This window comes from Triturus cristatus, chromosome 3_1, assembly GCF_964204655.1.
Source record: "Triturus cristatus chromosome 3_1, aTriCri1.1, whole genome shotgun sequence".
In the NCBI taxonomy this organism is placed as follows: Eukaryota; Metazoa; Chordata; class Amphibia; order Caudata; family Salamandridae; genus Triturus; species Triturus cristatus.
Genome location: NC_140583.1, coordinates 303938466 through 303956011, shown reverse-complemented (window position 1 = coordinate 303956011; position 17546 = coordinate 303938466). Strand labels below are relative to the sequence as shown.

Here is a 17546-nt window from a genome sequence, read left to right as displayed (position 1 = left end):
TATTGGGGTATCTTTCATAGATTCACATGCTTGAATTTGAATAGATGGCAGTAATATTATAGGCATGTTTATTGAAAAACATACGTTACTATGTACGTAGTAAAATGAATCACAAATACACACACACACACATACATATTTACATGCACATATGTATTTAAATATAAAAGTGTATATAACAGAGTATACACAAAAACAACCCTAATTGAGTTGTAAACAAAATAAAAGGAATAGTAAAACCATATAGGAAGGTGGGAAGGAGATAGGCTCACCTTATTGAAAAAGATTACGGAGGACCGCTTGTCTTAAAGTTGTTGTCAGCATTGCTTGTGGCTTCCAAACAGTAATGGCGTATAAACGTGTGCCATGCTGGACCAGGCTGCTGCTCTGCAAATCTGTTGTAGAGGCACACCGGCAAAGAGGGCTGTCGAAGAGCAAACAGCTCTCGTAGAGTGAGCTTTTGCTGTCGGAGACAGTGGTTTTCCTGCTTGTTGATGACATAACTGTATAGCTGCTGATGAACAAGTTACTTACCTTCGGTAACAATATATCAGTAAGAAACATTAGTTAGTTAGATTCCTCACCTTAGAATATACCGTCGTCGTGATGACGTCGGCGGAGTACTTAGACGCCGCCCTCGCGCGCTGACGTCAGTTCTTGTACATAGCTTTCCGCGCCAGGAACGCAGAGCCATGCAAGAGACCGACACTGGTGCCAAAAAATTCTAGGGCCCTGAATGGGATAACCTCAACCCTAGATATCGGTTCGCAGAACGGGGAGGATGGGTGGGTCAGTGAGGAATCTAACTAACTAATGTTTCTTACAGATATATCGTTACCGAAGGTAAGTAACATGTTCATCTGAAAGAAACACATTAGTTAGATTCCTCACCTTAGAATTGATACCCCAGCAATACCAACCCCGTTGGTGGGTCTGCGAACGAAGATCACATCAGAAAGTCCTGGAGAACAGAACGGCCAAAGAAGCAGTCTCGCCGGACTTGGCTGTCCAGGCAATAATGTTTAGCAAACGTGTGCAGCGAGGCCCACTTTGCTGACTGACAGATGTCCTGCAAGGGGACTCCGCGGTCCAGGGCAGTTGTCGCCGCTGTGGCCCGAGTGGAATGGGCCCTCAGCCCTACAGGAGGTTCATTTTTAGCCAAGGAGTAACAAGATGTGCTACACAAAACGACCCACTGAGAGATGGTCCGCTTGTGCACCGCCCGTCACTTCTTAGCGCCCACGTAGCCAACAAAGAGTTGGTCGTCCACCCGGAACTGCTTGGTGCGGTCCAAATAAAAGGACAGCGCCCGTTTTGGGTCCAGACAGTAGAGCCTCTCTTCCTCTTTCGAAGGATGCGGAGGCGGAAAGAAGGTGGGCAACGTAACAGACTGCCCGATTTGAAAGGCAGTTACCACCTTAGGGAGAAAGGAAGGACGAGTCCGGAGAACAACTTTGTCCGGATGAAAGAAAAGGAGGCTTAGAAGAGAGAGCCTGGAGCTCACTCACCCTTCTAGCAGTGGTGATGGCTACCAGGAAAGCAGTCTTAAGAGTCAAGAGATGAAGGGGACAATTATGAAGTGGCTCAAAGGGAGCGCACATCAGAAACGTCAAGACCAGATTCAAATCCCACTGAGGTATTACGAAAGGGACAGGAGGAAACATGTGAGTAATGCCCTTAAAGAAGCGAGAAACAACAGGGGATTTGAAAAGAGAAGGCTGAAAAGCAGAAATAGCAGAGAGATAGCAGAGAGATAACCTTTTAGGGTGCCCAGAGCAGAGCCCTGCTGGGCCAAAGAAAGAAGAAAGAGGAGAACCTCAGAAAGAGGGGCGGAAAGGGGATCCACAGCCTTTGCTGTGCACCATGCAACAAATTTGTTCCACCTGCAGGCGTATACCGATTTTGTGGAGGGACGCCTGGTTGCCAGAATCACATCACAGACGTCAGGAGGCAAGTCAAATGGCATCAACTGTCGCCGCTCAATCTCCACGCATGGAGGTGGAGGCTGGACAGGTTCGGGTGGAGGACCGTCCCCTACTGCTGCGACAGAAGGTCCTCCTGAAGAGGCTGTCGTAACGGGGGATCGATCGACAGACTGAGTAGCTCGGGATACCAGAATCTTCGTGCCCAATTCGGAGCCACCAAGATGACTTGGGCCCGGTCACGCTTGATCTTCTTCAGCACTCTGGGCAGAAGTGGTATAGGCGGAAAGGCGTACAACAGACCGCAACTCCACTCGTGACGAAAGGCGTTCCCGAGCGAGTGCCGCCTTGGAAACTCCAACGTGTAGAACTGCTGACATTGCGCGTTCTCTTCGGTGGCGAATAGATCTAACCAAGGCTCTCCCCACTGCCGAAAGAGGCCTTGCGCCACGTCCGCGTTTAGACGCCATTCGTGATCCATCATGCACCGGCGGCTGAGTTCGTCTGCTCTGGCGTTCAGAGAGCCCGTCAGATGTTGAACCACCAGGGTGATGCCCTGATGTTCCAGCCATGTCCAGAGGCGCAGAGCCTCCTGACAAAGGGTCCTCGACCCCACTCCGCCTTGTTTGTTGCAATACCACATGGCGGTGGTGTTGTCCGCGAACACCTGCACTACACTTCCCCGGACAGCGGGAAGGAATGCCTTCAGTGCAAACCGGATCGCCCTCAGCTCCAGAAGGTTGATATGGAGCCAGGACTCCGCCGGAGACCAGAGGCCTCTGATCTCCGCCTCTCCCATGTGGCCTCCTCATCCTAGGAGAGACGCATCCGTCACCACTACGTGCTCCGGTTGGGGTAAGGAGAGGGATCTGCCACTGACCCAATCGCGATCCATGAGCCACCACTGCAACTGACTCGCAGTGCCCTCCGAGATCAGGACGGTGTCGGACAGGTTGCTCTGATGCTGAGCCCACTGAAACTTCAGGTCCCACTGCAGAGCCCGCATTCGCCACCTGGCGTGATGCACCAACAGGATGCAGGAGGCCATCAGACCCAGAAGCCGCAGCACCAACCTGACCGAAACCCTGGATAGAGGCCGAAAGATGGGAATCAGAGCCTGAATATCCTGGACCCTCTGTTCTGAAGGATAGGCCTGGAACTGCGCCGAGTCCAGAACCGCTCCGATGAAGAGGAGCCGCTGGGGACTCAGATGCAACTTCGGCACGTTGATGGAGAACCCCATCGAATGCAAGAGGTCTGCTGTAGTCTGGAGGTGGGAGACGACTGCCCTGGGCGAGCCCGCCTTCAACAACAAGTCGTCGAGATAGGGGAAGACTGAAACCCCTGATCTGCGCAGATGAGCTGTGACCACCGCCATCACTTTCGTGAACACCTAGTGGTGCTGGTAAGGCCAAAGCTGAGCACGGTAAACTGAAAGTGCTCGTGGCCTACCGTGAACCCTAGGTAACGCCGGGGGGCCGGCAGGACGGGGATGTGAAAATAAGCCGTCCTGCGAGTCCAATGCTACCATCCAGTCTTGCGGGTCGAGGGCAGACAAGACATGAGCAAGCGTCAACATTTTGAACTTCTCCTTCTGGAGGAAGCGATTGACGTCCCTGAGATCCAAGATAGGACGCAGGCGCTTGTCCTTCTTAGGGACCAGAAAGTAGCGGGAGTAGCAACCACGACCTACTTCTGGAACAGGAACGCACACGATGGCTCCCTTGGCCAAGAGAGCCGTAACATCCAGCTGGAGAAGTGCCAGATGATCCTCCGACATGCGGTGATAACGAGGTGGTATGGTTGGAGGGGTAGTCTCGAAGGGGAGGGAGTACCCACCTGTCCGAAGTGATGGTGCGCCAGTGGGGGAGGTGATGGCGAATCCTGCCGCCTACTGGCGTTTGATGGACCTGAAAGGTCGTACTAGGAAGGTTTGGAGGCTGCTGCAGAGGGGGGGGATGGTGGACTGGCCCGCCAGCTGGCCCGCTGAACCACGGCGCTCGTTCCCACGTCCCCGGCTGCGCAAAGGTGGGTTAGCTTGCTGCGGCCTGTGGCCCTGGGTGGGAGATAGCGGGGCACCCCTTCCGTAGCACCGAAAGGGGCGAAAAGCAGACTGCACCGGACAGAGGAGAGGCCCAAGGACTTGGCTGGAGGCCGTGAGTCCTTGAAGCGCTCTAGGGCGTTGTCTCCTTTGTTGCCAAAAAAGCGACAGCCATCAAAGGGCATGTCCATCAAGGTGTTCTGGACATCCCCTGAAAAGCCAGTGGACCTCATCCAGGTATAGCAGCGAAGTGCTACCGACGTTGAAATAGTCCTGCCCAGAGAGTCGGCGGTGTCCAGCCCACAACGGATTGTAAACTTTTCGGCGTCTCTCCCGGCAGCGACAGCCTGAGAGAGCACTGCCCGGGCCTCCTCCGGACACTGAGGCAGCACTTGCGCCACTGTATCCCACACTGAGTGGGAATAACGGCCCAAGAGGCATGCGGTGTTTACGGACCGCAGCCCTAAGCTGGCAGAAGAGAAAATCTACTTCCCAAGATGGTCCAGCTTCTTGGATTCCCTTTCCGGGCGAGTGGTAGGGAATGCGCTTTTGGAGGTGGAGGCTTGGACCACCAAGCTCTCCGGGGTGGGGTGTTGGGAGCGGAAAGTGGGGTCACCCAGTGCCGGCGTCGGGCGATCATGCTGTCCACGGGAGCCCCCGTTGGGCCTGGACCAGGTGCCCAAAAGGATGTCTGTCTGGGCCTCAAACGGAAGCAAGGGCTCCGAAGAGCTCGCCGCCGGTTGAAGCACCTCAGTCAGGAAGTTAGTCCTGACCGTCACCGTAGGCAGCTCGAGGTTGAAAGCCTCGGCTGCCCTACCCAACACCACAGCGTAAGATGCTCTCTACTCCATAGCCAGGATAGGACGAGACAACATGGCAAGGTCGGTGAAGTGTCAAGATCACTGGCATGCCCCAGTTCCTCTCTCCAGTACTGTTCAGAACCAAGCTGGTCAGCTAAAGGGTCACTTGACCCCTCCCAGTCCTCATCTTCCTCTGGTTGCCACTGTGGTTGGAAATGGGCCCCAGAAGTTGACAGGGGCACAAACATACCAGTTGGCGTCAGATCCAGCGTTGATCGACATCAGGAAGGAGGCTGGGGTCAACGCCGGCCGGGGGTCGACCAGTGTTGCGCACGGTCGTGGTGCCGTCGGAAGCAGCGCTGGTGGAGGCATAATAAGGTCAACCGGTGCCGATCCGGATCCAGGCCTGGATCCAAGGGGGGCCTGCGGCGACGCTGAGGCCGGAGCCGCCGGCAGTTGGTCTGCCCAAAGATGGCATGCATTGCCTCGTACAACGTACGAAGCTGGGCGGGGGGTCGCTCCGGGTCCCGGAAAGGGAGGGAAGCTCGGATTTGACCCTTCAGGCTCCCCGCAGAGCCGCGGGAGTGGCACCACCCGCGCGCCTCGTTGAGTCGGCCGACCGACGAGGAGAAGGCGAAGAGCGACGATGCTTCTTCGACTTCTTCTTATGCTTCGACTTACCTGACCCAGAGTGCGAAGATTTCGATGACGGACTGATGGTGGCCCCACGACCGGTCCCTTGACATCCCTCTCGACCGGGACCTCTAACGGCGCGGAGCCGACTGCCGTTGTTCAAGCAACTTTCAAGACCGCTCCAGCAAAGCCTTCGGCATCAACAACTGACAGTCGGAGCACGACTTGGGGTCATGATCGCACTCCAGGCAAAAGAGGCACATGCGGTGCGGATCCGTCACCGACATCAATTGGGTACAGGAACCGCAGGCCTTAAAACCGGACATCCCTCGTGCACCTGTTCGGAGTCAGAGACTCGAAACAAGACGTCGACAAAAGTCGAGAAAAAAGTTAGTCAAAAAATTACTGAGGTACCGCTCTTCCCAGATCTGTGCTGGCTGTCGCAGAAAAAAAAAACTGTCAGCGCGCGAGGCAGTGTCTATGTTGTTATCTGGGCAACCACGGAACTGACAGACGCCACCTTCCGACGCGCAGAGGTACTGCTGACGTAAAATCTTTCCGGATCCAGTCTGACGCCTGGGGGTAATTCTAAGGTAAGGAATATATAACTAACGTGTTTCTTTCAGATATGAACTTTTGTACGAGGAGTAGAGCTGCCAGCCTGCGAATCTTCTCCTGCCTTTCCAGAGACTTTGGAACCTTGAGACTTTGGAACATTAATGGACAGCCCCAAGGGCTGGAAAAGGTACAGGGAGTCCTGAGTATGACTGCTTGCCACTGTAAAGAAGTTTGCTTCTATGAGACAATTGTCCAGGTAAGGGAAAATCTGAATCCCTGCTTGTAATAGATGAGCCGCCACCGGTGCCAGAACCTTGGTTAACACTCGAGGCGCCAAAGGAAGGCCAAATGAGAGAACCCGGAACTGATAGTCTATGCTAGCCACTAGAATTTTCTGTGTCTGGGGTGAATAGGGATATGGAAATATGCGTCCTGAAGATCTAAGGTAGTCATGTGATCTCCTTGATTCAGTAATTGAAGCACCTCCTGAAGACATAACATACGGAAAGTCTGTTTTTTCAGGAATTTCTTGAAGCAATGTAAGTCCAAGATGGGGCGCCATTCTCCTGATTTTTCTTTTGAGGAAAAATCTTGAATAAAATCCTGTCCCTCGGGCTAGCAGCCAACAGGAATAGCCGCAGCTTGAGTGAGCCCCGACTTACCCGTATCGATATCCTCACATTATCCGCAGCCATCCACACACAAATATATACAGAAACGCGGAGAGTCCAGTTTCTTACCCCTCTGGAGTGCGCGACGGGAGCTGTGACCCGCGGGGTGCCTCGGGCGATTGTTCCGGAGCTCCGACATCGGAGCAAGCATGGCGGCATTGGCGGACTCCCGTTGAGAGGAGGCTGCGACGGTGGCCCCACGGCAGGTGATGAACCATGGCCGCTAGACAGTGGGAGACGAGCTTCCGAGTGCCCAAGTGCCGGAATCTACGGGCGGAACGACTGATCGTACTGGCGTCCACCATCGCCGCTGAGGAGACGATTCCCCGGACTGGCGGCCTACATGCGGAACGGTTGCTGTCCTGGGTCCAGCTTCTGGCGAGGTGAGGAAGCCCGGGCAGGCACACGGTTGCAAGTGGAGCCGGAGAGGGGGCCCGGCGCTGTGACTTCCCCGTGTGCTGCAGCCCCGATTGAGCCGGAGGATTAAGTGAGGGAAGAGGCGAGGTAGACCTTGGATTCTCCGCGGCTGCAGTATCGGAGCTAGGCAACGCCCCGGCTCCGAAGCCTGTGAGGCCTGCAGGCAGACGGGCGGAGTGCTAATTAACGCCCTGCTGTTTTTGGAGAGACTTGCAGCGCCGTAATTCGCCTAAAGAGTGGGCACTACAAAGAAGAATAGGCGCTGGTTGATAGTACTGTGCAAGGCTGGCAGAAGATTGTTGTGCAGTATTGGGGGACAGAGGGCACATCTACTCCTACCTATGCCAGGTAGGCAAAGGTTTCACCGGGCCCCATGCCTGCTAGGGGGCTCGCCCATACGGTATCCAAGGACTAGAGGGAAAGAGCCTGGCAAGTACAGCTGCCCACCAAGGAGAGGGCCAACGTTTTGTGTTGAGGCTCTGGCACGAAGTGCACGGGGGGTAATCCAGGCTGCACGGAATACACCCCTGTGGTCGGTGAGCCCGGGCGGAGGAGGCTTTGAAGGTGGCTCATCGTAGCCCCCACGACGCAACGCGGGACCCCCCCTCCCCCCCAGATCTGCCTGTCGGTCGTGGACAGGGGCCTTCGGGGCATGGGAGCACTGCGGCTGGCGAGGTGCTGTCCTGGAGTTGGAGCACAGCTGGAGCCCACGTGACACCCCGGACCAGAGGTGCCCCCTGGGGTGGAAGGAGGGGGGCGGCGGACTGGGTCAGCAACGTCGCAGCCCACATAATGAGACGCACCGAGATAAGGCCGCCAGCGGAAACCGCAGCTTCTCTAGCCGATTCCTCGAGGACTCTGCGGGAACCATTTGTGGCAGCCTTAGAAACTCGCCGGAGGCACAGGCTGTCGACGCGCCTAATTGGCGACGGGAGGGAAACGTCCTAAGACCAACGCGCAGAAACAGCTTGCCAAATTTGCTTGGTCCATGGCGGGAGATAAAAGTGAATCACCACTGATGGAGAAAGATGGTGGGGGAGCTGCCTCTAAGTAAGTCTCAGAACCGAATTTACACGACGTTATGGCGGCGATCGGTGGAGTGCGGGCCTCGCTGGACTAAGTTACGGTGGAAGTTTCTCTTATCAGGACTGACTTCCGGAAGATGGATGAAAAGGTGAAAGAACTGAAGGTAGCCACCGGCGCATTGCAGGCGGATACATCTGAACTTGAGGCCCAGATGATCGAATTGCAAAAGAGTCAGGAGAGGATGGCGCAGCAACTTGACGACTATGAAGGCCAGGCACGTCGCAATAATATTCGCATCCTAGGCATTCCGGAGCGGGCGAAGGGACCGGCAGCGGACCTATATGTGGAGGATTTGATCACTAAGCACCTCAAGCCTAAAACTTTGTCCAGCTACTTCTCCATTGAAAGAGCACACAGAGTGCCAAGTGGCAGGCCAAAGCCAGGAGCACCCCCGAGGCCACTCATCGCCCGTGTATTTAACTTCCGGGATAGAGATATTATCCTGCAGACTGCAAGATCTAGTCCCCCACTAAAAGTAGAGGACTATGAGGTGACATTCTTTCCTGACTTTACAGCCAAGGTCCAAGCTCAGCGTCGAAGTTTCCAGGTGGTAAAGAGGGAATTGCGGGACCGAGAAGTGAAATATGCAATGCTTTTCCCAGCAAAGCTGAGGGTGGAATCGGATGGGAAATCATGGTTTTTTGACTCGCCGGAGGCTGTCTGGGAATGGATGGAAGGCTGGGACAGAGTGGGTGGGCAAAGACGAGAGAGAGCGGATAGACCTGGCCTGCAGAGAAGCACCACGGCGGAGGTTCGGAGCACTGGCTCGGCGGCCGAGGGCAGCCAGATCAGGGAGAGAGGCTGAAAAACTCCTATGACTACTGTGAAGAACTGGCACCCTGTTGTAAGCGCAAGTATGGGGGGGTGACCAGATTTAATGTAACCATCGGTGCCTGACATTGGAGTGGGGATAGGGCTGATCTGGCCCAGATGGGTGGGTTAATTGAAGGTGATTGGGAGAACACTGGGCTATTTGACATAAGTGGATGGCTTAATGTACAACCATTGTGATCTGTTTAAGCGGGGAGGTGGGCTGACTAACCTCGTGCATCTTAACCATTTCTGGGCGGGAGAGAGGCACTCTGCCGTGTTTGGGAGTGGGTAGTTTTAGATCCACGGGCAGGGAGGGGGAGGGAACCAAAATGTCAAGAAGTTGGGGACGTTTATGTGTTGACGGTTTAATTGGTATGCAATACAATTCACAGATTAAATTGTGTAAAATAGCCACATTGCACACAGGACCTAAGTTGTTGGATGGGCAGGTACAGATTTTGTATCCGAATATGATATTCCGTAGATATGGAATTGTTATGAGGGGTGTGTATGGGGGGGATAGAGTGCTTTCGGTATTGGCCTGGCATGTCAATGGTGTTGGTGACAAAATTAAGAGAGGAATAGTGCAACAGTATTTAAAGCGCCATTCACCGGATGTGGTCTTATTGCAAGAAACGCATCTTGTGGGCCGGAAATCCAAGGCCCTCACCAGGTGGGGATACACACTTCTGGCTCATGCGGACTACACCACGGGTTCGAGGGCAACGGCTGTACTGGTTAGGAAGAGTGTACCTCTCATTGTTCACAAGACATGGGCGGACCCAGGGGGGCGAGTCGCAGGATTAGAGGCCCAATGGGATGGAAGGGACATCAATATACTCTCAGTATATCTGCCACCCGCTCTGGGTAACACGGCATTAGAGGACCTGGGAGGTAGGCTGGCGGGACTCCAAGAGGGCACACTGATCATGGGAGGAGACTACAACATGACTATGGACGACACTATAGATGGTCACCCACCGAGGTCTAGAGGTACCTCTAGTGTTCTCATGGCTGATTTCACAACGGCAATGGGGCTGACAGATGTGGGTCGAGAGCTTCAACCCACTGGCAGACAATTCACATATTTTTCTAATGTCCACCAGAGTCTATCATGCATCGATTACTTCCTTACACATATGGCCTCGGTTGGTAATTTCGCCCAGTATAAAGTCTTACCCAGAGGTATATCAGACCACTCCCCTGTCTGGGTGGAATATACACATTGGGAAAGACAGGCACGCACTGCTATCGTTCTTAACCCGTGGCTCTTACATATACCAGATATTCGGGAAGAGATACGTAAGCAATCAACAAATTATTTCACCGAAAATGTAGGCTCGGTCGATTCTGCACAAACAATCTGGGAAGCTTACAAAGTGGTTTTGAAGGGGCAAGCTTTGTCATTGAAAACGGGCTATCTAGCTAAAAAACGTGAGCTCCTGACCCCGGTTGAGTCGGACCTCCTTGAATTGGAACGAGAGCATTCACAAAATCCCTCACTGTAGACGATCCATAGGCTCTTAATGAAGCAAGATGAATACAGGATCAAAACCAGAGAACACATGATGGACAAGAACCGTGCCACCCAACATAGACTTTATGAACTAGGTGATAGAGCTGGTAGAACATTGGCGTGGCTGGAGAGGAGAGAGCAGGGTTCTAGATGGGTACATGCACTGACGACTTAAGGGGGGGAAACAGTGATGCATCCGTATGACATAGCTGAGGAATTCGCTGCTCATTTGGAGAGGGTATACTCCCCCTCGTCCCATTACACGGCTGAAGAGTCCCGTCAGCTCCTCCGTGACAGTACTATACCAAGCCTCACGGATGTAGAAAGGAAGTCCTTGGAGGCAGACCTCTCGATCGAAGAAATAAGCAAGGCCGTAGGGCAGATTAAATCCGGTAAGGCTATGGGGCCTAATGGCATACCAGTGGAGTTCTTGAAAGCTACCGCCTCTCTGACTGTGCCACACTTAAAAGCTATGTATGAAGAAAGTCTGAAGATGGGGAAGCTACCACTAGACCAGAAGCTGGCCACCATTGTGGTTATCCACAAACAGGGAAAACCAGCAGATAGATGCGGCTCCTATCGGCCAATTTCACTGATTAATGTGGAGGCAAAAGTGCTGGCAAAAGTTCTGGCGAATAGGCTGGTGACGGTTATTACATCATTGATCCATCCGGACCAATATAGCTTTATGCCCTTAATATACGACGTCTACATAATGTGATGGCCCGCGGGAACTACATTGAGGAAGATGCGGCGGTGTTATCCCTGGACGCCTCAATGGCATTTGATTCTATAGAATGGCCGTATCGATTTGAAGTTCTGGAAAATGTGAGACTGGGCCCGAAATTCATAACATGGGTAAATCTTCTATACACGGATGTGCTGGGACAAGTGAGGGTTAACAGTTATACATCCAGAACATTCCAGTTAAGGAGAGGTACTAGGCAAGGCAGCCCGCTCTCTCTGCTGATATTCGCGCTTCTGTTGGAGTCCCTTGCGGCCGGGGTTCGCGGAGATGTGAGGGGGCTGCGGTGGGCGGACGGAGTAGAAGATCGCATCTCCTTATACGCAGGCGACATACTGTTATACTTAGCCTCCCCATATAAATCAATAAGCGTAGTCCTTGACATCTTCACGAATTTCGGTAAGTACTCGGGGTATGCGATCAATTGGCACAAGTCAGTACTGTTTATGCTGAGGGGACAAATCCCCAGACTTCCGGCTGAATGCACGGTGGCAGTGGCTGAGGAGGGGTTTCGATATCTCTGGGTTTTTATCACATCAGACCCGATCTGTTTCTACAGATCCAATCTGACCCCCCCCCCCTTGGCTCGGTTACGAGCAGATGTGAAGCACTGGAGAACTCTGCCTTTAACACTGGTGGGGCGAGCTGCGCTCTTTAAAATGCTGGCCCTCCCTCGTTTTCTTTACATACTCCAAAACTGTCCACACAGAGTCCCAGACTCGTACTTTAGGGCGATCGAAGGTGAAATCCGAACGCTGTTGTGGGATGGGAAGGCCCCCAGGATAGCACTGACCAAACTGACCAAAGGCTGGTATGATGGAGGCATGGCTCTCCCTGACCTGCAACTCTACTACTGGGCGGCACAGCTAGTGACCGTTAACCATTGGATATATCGCTCACCTGGCGACCCAGCATATGCTCTGGACCGCTACCAAACTGATTGTTCTGGATATCTAGGGGCCCTATATGCCAGTGACAGGAAATGTAGGACATTTTTTGGACCGACCCAGCATGCACTGGCGATATGGTGCATAGCCAACACTAGATTAGGATGGGCAGGAGTCCTCTCACAGGCGACGCCGTTATGGTACACCCAGAAGTTGGGCATGTTATGTTAGCAGCCCGGTTTCGACAAATGGGACCTCATTGGTATCTCCGCGGTGAAGGATTTGGTGAAGAAGGGAGCCATGCTCACGTTTGGGGACCTTCAGAGGCAATATCATCTGGCCCAAGGGGAACAGTACAGATATTTACAAATCAGTCATGCGATACGGGCGGCCTTTCCGTCTCTCAAAGATATACCACACTCGTCCCCACTAGAAGACCGCTTGTTGTACGGACCCCTCATTTCAAAGGCAATATCCCTGACTTACAAGAAGCCAAGTAATAATCTACCAAACACCTTTCCAAAACTCAGAGAGCGATGGCAGGATGACCTAGGCCCGATAGATGATGAAGACTGGCAGTCGGCTCTCATGTCCCCCCGGGAAGCGGCCATCACCCTTAGATTTCGGCTGATCCAGCTTAGGGTACTTCACCGATCATACATCACAGGGGTAGTTCTGGCGAAAATAGGTGCTAGACCTGACGATCTCTGTGTGAGGGGATGCGGACAGCAGGCCACATTCTATCATACGTTATGGAGTTGCCCAAAGATACGTGCCCTATGGGAGGGAGCGTCAACCCATATGCAGACGGCTTTAAGGAAAGAAATAGTATTGAAGCCACAACTGGGTATATTAAACATATTGGAGGCGACTGACCTCAAGGACGTTGAACAGCAATTCACAATGCTGGGGTACACATTGGTTAAACGAGAAATGGCGAGAAGTTGGGGGGGCACAGACCCACCGTTCGTCACCCTATGGGCTAGGGAAATGGACAGATGTATGCTTGCAGAAACTGAGGTTTTTAAGATAAGGAGGTGCCTCAAAAAATGGGATAAGAAGTGGTCGCAATGGAATAAGTATAGAGGAGAGCCATGTGTGTCGCCTACAGTTGAACTGGAGGTGAATAGACGTGTTGAACAAGAAAGTGTTACTTAATTGTACTGTACATCTATGACTGCCCAGCTGCAATGTTGTGTATCCTGAACATGTTGTCCACCCTTGTATATGTGGCTGTAATTAAAAACCAATAAACAATAATAAAAAAAAATCCTGTCCCTCGCTGTACACTTGGTACCACTTCGATCGCTCCCTTGTGCAACATGACGTTTATCTGAGAGAGTAATTCCGTTAGATGAGAAGGCGAAGGACCTCGGGGTGGGCAATTTGGAGGGATCTGTTGGAATTCCAAAGTGTGACCACTGGAAACTATATCTAGGACCCATCTGTCCATTGTTATTGTGGATCATATGGGGAGGAAACAGGAAATCTTTCCACCAATTTCGCAAGAACTGGTGGGAATTGTGGCCGACACCAGGCATTCGGCACTGTTTCTTGGTGACATCACTGCCTCTGAAGGCTGTTGTAGAGGAAACAATCAGCTTGTCTGGTGACCATGGGAAGCTGAAAACTCTTTACAACTCTTTCAATAAGGGTATGAAAACCCCTATGTCTTCAAGTGGCGAATCCACCAGAAGTGGGGTTGAAGGAGACGGTGTCTGTATGTATCTAATTAATCGTCCCATTCGTTAGGCAGTGATACCTCATCCAGTTCTCCTTCCTCTCTTTCATCATCAGTAGTGTGATGCTCTTGACGCTGTGGTTGTGGTGCTGCATCTAGCGGAGAAAAAGGAGGAGGAGATCTTATTATCAAAGATGGCTGAGCAATAGGAGTTTGAGGGACTGAAGTAGCCGGTTCTGATGGTGGGAATATGCAGTAGTAATCTTCCACCTGATGCCGCAGATTTGATACTAGGGTAACAGGCATTTGAATGATTTGTTCCCTCTGTCTATCTTGTTAAGGGTCCTGAGGGTATTAAACATACTTATCATCATCCTCCTGGCATTTTATCCGAAGGTCTGAAGGGCTGTGAGCCATACCAAACATGCCCTCCTCATCCGAATCTGCTTCCTCGTCATTCTCATAATCAAAAATTTCTTCTGGAGGACTTGGAGAAACCTTACTAGGAGGAGTGTGGATAGGAAGAATTTTTTCTTGTGAAGCTCTTCGTTTGGGCTGGTAAACTGTAGATGAGAAAACAGTGTCTTCAGCAATTTGCATCTTCATCGAAGTAGAATCGGATCCAATATCCTGAGTTATGGTCAAAATCAACGAAGAAAGGACCGTCGATGGAGCCAACGACAATGATGTCAAACAAACCGTTGACGAGGTTGTCGACAAGAGTGTCTTGGTCGACGGCTCTTCTGTCGACAGCCTTGACGTCGATGAAGATCTTCGACGCAGGTCCGTGGACAAAGGCTTCGGGTCCGTTGACGGGGTCACCATCAATGAGGCTGCAGTCGACTAGAGATTCTTGTTCTTAAGAGCCGCCAACAACCGCAGCGGCGATGACCTATCTGTCAACGAATCTTTCAACGATAGTCCTTTTTTCATCGCCTTCATAGACTATGCTGTTGTCGACATGGAAGGCCTCACCTTTACTGAAACTATGGTCGATGGAGAAGTAGATAAGGACATTTTAAGTTTAGTCTGACGAGAGCGTCGTCGACGACTTTGTTGACGGAGTGTCTTTCTGAGGTGACGGAATTGTCTCCAGTAGAGACCTAGAAGTTGTCTTTACCTTAAATGAGGCAGTAGAAGGAGTAGAGTGCATGGAATGACCCTTGAGAGAGGCAGACTTCTTTTTAGATGAGGAGGGCTGATCATCAGATTTCATAGAATGGTGTTGTTTCTTCAGCACCTTTTTAGCCTTAGGAGAGACCAATTTCACCTCAGTTGCCCTCTTTTAGAAGCAGTAGTTTTGAGGGAGGAATCACTGTCGTCGTTAGACAGAGATTGTCTTTGGTATTGAACTTCTGTAGCCACAGAAGAAGACGTCCCTCTTAAAAAAAATTGAGAGAAAGTTCTTCAGATTTTACAGTCTCTCACCTGGTGATCAGGGTGAAGGCAGTAAATACACTTCTTGTGGGGATCATCCGAGTGTAGTCTGAGCTTCCCATAGAAGTCACAATGCCTAAATAGAGACCTTTTTGTAGAAGACATGCTGATCTGAAGAAGAAAATTGTTCAGTAGGCCAAAAGAGAAAGTACTGAGCAGAGCTCAGGGAGAATCCCTTCAAACGACGTGCGGTAGAAAATCTGAGAGCATGGAGCCTCTTCAGAAAGGGTTCTAGAGGGTGCTGTCACCTGATTGGCTGAAATTTGGCCCGCTCCTAATGACTAGGACAAGATGTTAAAGTGAATGTTTTTTCTCCATTAACTTCAATGTTAAAGTTATTACTTACTGTTTTTAATCTACTGTGGGACTCCCACATCAACGATGGGTAATGATTCAAGCATTTGAATCTATGAAAGATACCCCAATACTGGAGAAATTTGGGTTCCCCAGGTCAATACCCGAAATAGGCTCTACAGGGGATCGAGTTCTTGTGTGAAACGGAGAGGCATGTTTACACCTTTGCTCCGTCTCAGAAGTTTCAGAGCGCTAGTAATGGGCAGAGTCCCGCTTGGATGTGTTGTGTTTCTTTTTGGACTTATCCAATGACTCTAACCGCAACGAAGATCTGTTGCAGAAATGACTTTGGGAAAGGGATCTTTAATCTTGACTGGTTACTGCGTGGATTTTTCTGGCGTTTGGTGACATACAGCTTCGCCTTATGGCCCCAGGTGGCTTTCGGATGCATCAGGGTGCAGTTGCTGCAAGCCTGGAGTCATGGTCCAACCCCAAGTAACAAAGACAAAGAGGGTAGGAATCTGTCACACACATACAAGGTTTTTAGCCCTGTATTTTTGAGGTGGTGAGATTGTCTCTTGAACACCGATATTAACTATTTTGCATCCAGAAATGGTTGCAAACTTACTCTAGCCAAGGACTAAAGCAATTGTGGTTCCAGGATGGAAAGTGGAACATAATCCTTCTCTTTATTTGGCCAGGGAGTAAACGAAGTGCTTTTCCCAAGGGGGAAAATTGTTTCTCTATGGAGAAAAAGAAAACAAGTGAATCTTTATTCTCCTTCTGTGAATTATACCCCATGTAGAATTCTGCACACCTCAGAAAGTGTCACATCATATTTCCAGGAGTAGACCTGGAAACTGGAAAATGGCATAGCCTCCCAGACTTATTTCTGGGAATCTTTATATGAAGAAAAAACAATCAATTAACATACATATGACCTATCATTTAAGTCCACCAAGGTGGGACACACTACTCCCAAGGTTATGAGATTAGGCAGGTGAACAACTGTACTACAAACTCATGGCCACACAATATGGGGACACCCAAAAAGTCTTAATGGTCTGCCAACTAAGAGACTACAAGTACAGAGTTAAAGGGTCATTTCATTCTGCAAGATCTGCCCAAACAGTGCATTCAATGTAATTGTGTCCCCTCCTTCTCTTTTATGTTTGGGTCACTGTGAAACAGACATTTTATTGGGCAACAAGTTTTCTTGGATGTATTTACTAAACGTCATTATGCATTATGCCAGTCTTGCCTTTCATTAGTGACTAGTCGTCTCACAGGTATTTACTAAAGATCTGTGCTTCAAATCTCTTATATCACAAGACCATTGCCTTATATTTACAAAAATATTGTATCATCACATGTTACACTAAACAGTTCATCCTATGTGAAGTTGCTATAAAATCTATGTGAAAAGAAATAAGCTACTAGCTTAACAAGTATGCAACACTGATTCTTTGTTACAAGTGGTAAAATACTTTGAAACTATATTCTTAGTTGCAAAACCAGTTTGAAAAGCCACCTACAGTGGCAAAAAATTAAGAATCTATAAACAAAATCACAAGACCACCCCATACGCCATGGATGTTAACAGCAGTGTACCCCACTGAATTTGTAACCAGAAGGAACACAAAACGAACCAAGAAGACAAGATAGTCCTTGTGAGATGAGCTGCCAAAAACAGAACAACATAACATGGAAACAGACAGTTTAAAAGGTTCAATAGCTGACACGGTTATAAGCGCCTACTGTGAGAAAGTGCCATCTTTCTTGCATGGTATGCCCCCAATTTTTGCTGAATGTACTTTGACTGAGTGTGCCCTGGACTCCTGCCAATCAGGTGCCCAGGGCCTATGTTCCTTCTCTAAACAAAAACCTCAAAACCAAATTGGCAAACCCCGGCCACTTGTCAGCCCCTGGTAAGTGGTACCCTAGGTACCCAGGGCCTTGTGACCAGGGAAGGCCTCTAAGGGCTGCAGCACTCATTGTGCCACCCTTAGAGGCCCTGTACCCTAACACACACACACACTGCCCTG

General features: G+C 50.8%; 1 protein-coding gene across 6 annotated transcripts in view; it reads right to left on the bottom strand.

The window, feature by feature from the left end:
* MYO9A (myosin IXA) overlaps window positions 1-17546 on the bottom strand; it is a 1236948-nt gene that overhangs the window by 56062 nt on the left and 1163340 nt on the right. The gene's annotated exons all lie outside the window — the stretch shown is intronic.